This window comes from Centruroides vittatus, unplaced genomic scaffold (genome assembly GCF_030686945.1).
Source record: "Centruroides vittatus isolate TY-2023 unplaced genomic scaffold, ASM3068694v2 contig_575, whole genome shotgun sequence".
In the NCBI taxonomy this organism is placed as follows: Eukaryota; Metazoa; Arthropoda; class Arachnida; order Scorpiones; family Buthidae; genus Centruroides; species Centruroides vittatus.
Genome location: NW_027122344.1, coordinates 51,710 through 59,241, shown reverse-complemented (window position 1 = coordinate 59,241; position 7,532 = coordinate 51,710).

Sequence of the window (7,532 nt, the reverse complement as noted above, 5' to 3'; positions counted from 1 at the left end):
AAATCTTTGCATTGTCAACCGTCAAGAATCTGTAGGCTACTTATCAAGTTTCATACAGATTTTATACGCAGTCAGAAATCATAATCTATGTAAGGTTTCAACACTAATCTGGAAAAGTCCCTTAGAAATGTTTTTTTATGTCGTAAAATTGATGGATGAAGAAGTGGTTAAGGATAACTGGCCCTTATTCAGGCGTTACAGACGTAGAGAAAATCCGGAAAACTCCACGTGGCCAGCCCGTCCTGAATCCACGATCGAACTCACAGTGTTCAAAGAACGGAACCTCTTAGATACTGGTGGGCCAATTCCGGATTGATCAAGATCATTCTATAATGCCGCCTGGTGTCTGAAAATTAAAATTAAGAAAAGAAGCAGATTATAACCTATATATAAATGAATAAGTTTAAGAATAACTAAATGATGTAAGCTGCGAAATGAAGTAGGCCTATAGATTAAAAAATAAAAAATATTTTTTAAAACTTTTTTAAAAGAAACGCTTTTTATTCACACAAATGCACTAAAAAGTAAAAAGTAATTTTTTTTTTCGGCTTTTACGGTAGTCTTGGTAAAAGTGCCACGCTTTTATTTTTGTCGCATAATACAGTATCAAGAATACTGTAAAAGCTGGAAAAATTATGTTTTTTATATTTTTAGTGCATGTTATATGAAGAAAATAGAAAATGCGTTTCTTTAAAAATTTTAAAATATTTTTTAGTTTATATATGTAACACTGAACTATCGAAATTATTCTTGGCTTAGCATTTAATTGGGAAGTGAATGAAAAATTGAATTACAAGATTTTATGGAGACAATATGACAAAAAGGCACAATTTATTTAACTATGTTTAGCGCCATCTGTTATCAAATTTTATTTACAAATTTTAATTTTTGCCAATTTTTTCTTAATAAATTGCTAAAATTGTTTGCAAATTCTAAAAAGAAAAAAAGTATTGTCATTGGGAATACATAAATATGGAAATTTTTGGCTAGGTCGGAAATTGGGAAGTGGATGAAAATTGAATTACAAGATTTTATGTGAATAGATAGACAGAGTAAGTTAATTAATATTAAGAATATAAAAAGGCATTAAAGACTGCTTCTCACGAAGTCGTTAACATCTTTTTATATTCTTTATGTACAAGAAAGGAAAATAATACAAAAATTAACAAAGTTGCAACAGAAAAATTCTGAGAAACAGCGGGAGAGATTTGAAAGGATACGACAGACTAATCATACAAGTATAGGGCAAAACAACGGCTAAGAGGAAGAAAGTTGAAAAACAATTAGAAATACAGCAGAAACTCCTTTTAATAAATTGCTCGGGCCGCCGAAAATCATCTATTCCAAGAATCCGTTATATCGCGAACAACAGATTTCCCTCACACCCAGGAAAGTATCCATTAATCGGAAAACATTTCCCGTGTTTTAATTCCCTACATATAAGAAATACCTGTACTTGAAATGATACAGTCTCTTGAGATCTATATCCTTTATTCTATAGAAACACTTATGTTACAAGATTGTATATTATGCTGTACCTGTGTATGACAAAGCTTATGGAAATTGTGTATACTGTAAGCACAAAAAAGAGGCAAATTATGTATGCTCATTAGCACTTCACGATTCATTGAAAAATCTGATCCATCTTGGTTTGTTTTGATGCCGCTTTTCTGCCCATTGAGTACAACAACCGCTCGATATTAGTAATGTCATGTACTGTACAGGCTATTCATTTATGCTAAAACTCGTTAGGAAGGTTTTTACGATTTTGAAAAACTCAATGGCCTCACTAAATTTCGGCAATACACTTGGACTAGCTTTGGAATGTTCACTAGGTGGCTACTCTTTAATCGTATCAGCCTGCTGACTCTCTTCGTACAATTCCTCAATTGCTCAATTGTACACATCTCATATGTAACAGTCGTATCATGGAACTCTACAAATTTATTAATGTCAACACCCGCATCCGCAATCCGTTCCCGAGCACCTTCCTCCAGCTGCAGCTCTTCTTCCATATCGTCGTCCTCAATTGCGTGCTTACTATCATCAACAGTAACCTGACCATGATCTTGACCATGCGTAAAGCCTTCGTGTCGAAAGCAATTTGCGATCGTCTGAGGAGTTACTTTCTCCCAAGTATTGTAGTACAGTACATACAGACATGTAAGATATCTGACTTTTGTTTTTCAAAAAGAAAGGAATGCATTTTGTTGAAAGTTGCATGTGGAATATAGTTTATATGTGTTAATGTTATGGCATTTTTATCGTGTTTTTACTATAATATTGTAAAAAATAAAGGAGATTGTAAAAAAAGCAAAAAAAAAAAGTTTTAATGGTGTTATATATCCGTTGAAAGAGTTATAAAATTAAAAATTAAATTAAAACCAAATGAGGAGGACAACATTGTTTTTTTGCATCATCGAACTGCATTCTGAATTTTTGCGTGTGTTGCTATATTTAATTGTTGAATAAATATAGGCTAGTATATGATAACTCTGCTGTTGGTTGTATTTGAATCAAATGTTTAATTGATTATCTAAATTACAGACAAAAGTCATTTGATATATGAATATTTATCAAATGATTTTTATCCGCATTGTATCCGCGACATTGTATGTGCACGAATAATACATTATTTATTGCCCTCAGTAGTCCTTGATATCGCATCTGGATTGTTTATTGGAGAGTTTAATTTCTCTAATCCGATTTATTAGAAAAAACAGTCTGTTTTCGCTTTTCCTTCTTTTCTCTTCCTTCGCTCTTTTTTTCTCTCTCTCTCTTCCAGTTTTATTTTCCACTCTTCTGCCAAACAAAATATACGTTAAATTTTCAAAAAGTCTTATTCAGGCCGTAAGCCGCCGTGGTACGGTTTAAATAAGACATTCGGCTCGCCATCATGAACTGTACAGTACATTTCATAACTTCTAATTTAAAAATAATTGATCACAACTTGGCTAGTAAACCACCATAATTTTACCTTTATTTATTTATTATTTATGTCTTTCATTCTCGTAGGCACTAAGAGGACCTTTTTTCAAGTCGATCGTACGTTCGGATACCATATATGAGCCGAACACACTGATAGTATGAATTATAGTGTATCGGCTCATTAAGACAGTATTTCGCTAGAATGAGCAATGCAGTTTATGGCGTGATGGTCGCTTCCTTTAAAAGAAATTTTCTAATTTTTTTAATAAAACATTGAAATCATATTGAGGCACTCTAAAGTATTAAAAAATTTTCATTCACCAGTTCTCTAAAGAGAGTCCAGTATTCTCCGCGAATCTTCCTTTTCTTTGATATTTTATGAACACTATAACGATGAACATTATTTGACGTGTACGATATAGCGTATAGCTTGGGTTTAACTATTTATTTACGACAACGAGACACGTGGGTGATTTGCCGACAGGGAGATGCCTTCAAGGAGGACTTTCTACGAAAAACTAACCCCTATTTAGGTGTTACAAATGAGAAGAAGATCCAGAAAACTCCACGTGCCAGTCCGTTGACGAGGCGCAAACCACGAAACCAATGTTCAGTGATTTTATCCACTCGGCTACTGGTGGGCATCTGACATATGCATTTTAAAGTATGGCGGTTGCGTGATCGATGTCCCGTTTGATATACTCTTATCAGTCAAAAAGTTTATACGAAAAGTATGAAAATTTAAAATTGTAAAGACATTAAAACTTATAAAAAGGATTAATTAAGAGAGGGTTGTTTACAAATACTCGTCGAGCAATTAGGTAAATTACTATAAATGTAATGAAACTTTGTCGGAAATAAGATATAAATGTTCAGTTTACTCCAATTTTATTAAATATTCTTTTATATTTATATAGTAGATCAAAAAAGTTAACATTAAAGTATCTCCAAAGTCAATGATTTGGGAATTTCTTTACTTCTTAAGCGACTTCTAATTAAATATATAAGATTTTCTTATGTGCATGCTCGCAAGCTTTGGCAATTACTTTCGGACAGTAGACGGAAAAATTCCAATCCGTTCGAATAAGCTTTGTGCAAATACCTCTTGTAAATTCTCACGCCTCGTGTAAACATTCCGACAAAGCGAGTTTGCGAGCGACACGCATATTACGTGTCTGATCGTCTAATATAAACAGACCTTAATTTGAATTAATTCTAGTAATAGACGTTTTATTACATACGTAATAAAAGTGATCTTACTATAAAAATAATCGTAACTGTGTAACATGTGTCTGGTATAGTTTAAAAATAAAACTAATACTTGTTCAAAACTGAAAAAATTCGATACCGCGTGATTCCGGTTTACAGGTTTGACAGTATTAAATTACATTAAAATTTAATACTAATTAACTTAAAAATAAATTTAAAATATCAGAATATCATTATCACGCAAGAAATAATTTGAAAATTTATTGTGACTAATTGAAATTTCAAAACTGCTACCAGTAAAATATATTATAAATATGCATATTTTTCTTATCATTGATTTATTTTCACACATTAGTCATTCTTAAAAGACTTTTTACGTATACAGCATGTATTATGACGTCTGTCTACACTAAAGCTGAGATTTATAAACAATCAAATTACCAGTGGCGTGCCGTGACATTTGATGACAGGGAAGCTGTGTTTCTGTAAGAAGCCGACTTCCAGGGGCAATCAGTTAATTGCGCGTCAGTGATGGTCTAGGGCAGTGGTTCTTAACCTTTTTATACTCGCCGCCCACCAAATATTTCATAATTTTTTGTGACCCCCATTTTTTAATAATAATTTATATTTGATAATTTGATAATTTATCTATAATAAATTGATTTTTTTATTATTGCTTTATTTTTTATATAATAAATGTAAATCATAACTTTATTATTTCATTATCTATTTAAATAACATTCAAACTTCACAATTAAACATGAAAACTCATTAATTTTTAACAGAAAATAAAATAAGAAACATGTCGATAAATCGATCCAATGTCGATGCTAAAACTAAACTAAAACTAAAACGCCCACTTGTGGTAAGGATTTTGCATATCTTTTGCAAAAATATTTAAATTTTCAAAGCCTACTATTTTTCCTAATTATTTTTAAAATTCCAAGCATTAATAGTTTCTTAAAATTGCTTTGGAATAAAAGAAGTAAATACTGCGGTGTAAGTAGCATATTTACATTTATTTCTTCTGTACTAACAAAGTTGTATGTAGGAAGAAATACAAAATAAATAAATAAAAACTAAATAGGAAAACTTTATCTTTCTTATTTCACTTTTCAATACGATATTCGGATTATACATCAATTTTCTTTTTATTATATTCTGAAGGAAATTTTGCATAATTTGGCGGCCCCCGGCAAACTTCTTATGGACCCCCAGGGGCCGCGGCCCCCTGTTAAGAATCACTGGTCTAGGGTCCATTCGTATTCATTTGTTCGATAAGCCAGTAAAAACTGTAGACTTCTCTAAATGTATTTTTAATATCACAATTACATTCTGAATCGCTAGTCACGATATAAGGGCTAAAATTAAAAATAAATTATAAAAACTTACTCGGTGAAATAAAATGTGCGATGGATATACATACCTGGTACAATGTATTGTTCGATTGTATTAATATACTTTTAAAGAAAATTATAATTAAAATATAGCTTTGTAAAGAAACGTACATAAAAATAACATAAAATAGTCTTTACTTTTTAAATCTTAAAACAATCCACTTAGTCAAATATCTTGATACGAGTAGCTAATGGATGGAACTAGTGACAGTCCAGGTAGGTGTGTAGTGAGTGTGTGCGTGCCAAATCCCGAGGGTGCCGATACCGGTCAATGTCAAATGCCTCTTTTGTCGCATCACTAGTATATCTCAAAGGACGCCACAGGGCTGTTGTAAATTTTAAACGTTTCTCACCGTAGCTGTAAAAATCTAATTATGTTAAACTTAATAGTCATTCGTTTTCTAACTAATTCGTTTTAATACCAGGTGTACACGGAAATCAGTTTCCCACTGTACTGAGCGAGTGATTGGTTCTGTTAAGCTTTTGTTGAAGTAAAATTCTGGCTCTTTCAACAGGGTTTTATTTATGTCCCCATTCCCTAATCTCTTAATTATTTAGTCACTTCTTAAGTAGAAATAAGTCGAAACCAGTTACTTTGTACCTGAATATCTGTAGTCTTGGGAAAACAGTGGAAAGACAAATTTTTATGACAACGGATATATAAATCGTAAATTTAAGGAAAATAAATTCTAGAGCTTTTTTTTTTTGTACCATTGTATGTACTGTACGTCTCATTCATTAAATTTGGTTGTAAATGATGCTGCCAAAGTAACAGTTTTTTTTTTTTTTTTTTTTTAACTCTTTCCGCCCTGTGGGCACTAAGAGGGCCTCTTTTAGTAGGCCCATTATGGGTTCGGCCAGGCCCACAATGGGGCGACCGGGTGGTGAGGGACGGGGCCCGACATATCCGAACGGACCACCCCCCGAAAAATTCCTGGGGATTATTCGACCCGTTCGGATTCGATCCCGGGTCCCCCAGAGCGGTAGGCTGCCACCTTTACCGCTCGGCCATCCGGCCGTCTCAAAGTAACAGTTAATTTTTAACACTGTACTAGAATTGTACACGTTTTTTCTGCATCCCTTTACAGATGGGACATACTAAATCGTAATATCACCGGTTTAACATCGAAATCCGTAAGTAATATAAGATGGGAGAGCGGAATAAACGCAGAATAAATATATCAAATATTTTAATGGAGTTTTTTTAAACTCCTGTCAACTATACAGAACTATCATAAAAACGTGCCAGTAAATTCCTATCGGTTGGGTTAAATTATAAATCTAGTCTAGGGTGGGCAACCCTTTTTATAACATGGGCCAGAATAAATTTTACGTTTTTTTCCGCGCCGTAGTAGTTAATTGACGCCTTCTTGTGACTCGTAATTTTTTTAGTCTGCAAATATGAAATAAATAAATAAAAAGTTAATTACTACATTTATTTCTCTTATCGTTTTCGAAAATTACAAAGAATTGGAAAAATAACTATTAATTAGTTATTTTTCCAATTTAATAATCTATTAAAGATCTCGCGGGCCGGATAGAAACTTTTCGCCAGCCGTAGCTGGCCCCGGGTTGCCCGCCGTTGATCTAGTCTCCTCGTTATTCACATAATCGGGCGAGGGTGGCCGATTATCTAGCAGGCGGCTAACAGCCCACAACCGCTCCGGGATATAAAGTCGCGTACTCTTACGCGTGTGTCGCTTCTACCAGCTAAACCGTGACGTTTGTGCTATGTAAAGCGCATGCGCCAATGCCTATAATCTGGCTGCTTGGAAGTTGACAGGCAGGCGGATAACAGCCCACAACCGCTCCGGGATATAAAGCTGTACTCTTTACGAGTGTGTCGCTTCTACCAGCTAAACCGGGTGAGGTTGGTGCACTGTAAACCGCATGTGCTAATGCCTATATAATCTGGCTGATTGGAGACTGACCCGGTTTCGACATTCCTTCCGCCACCGAATTATTCGAATATACAATAGCAATCTTATCGTTTTTTTT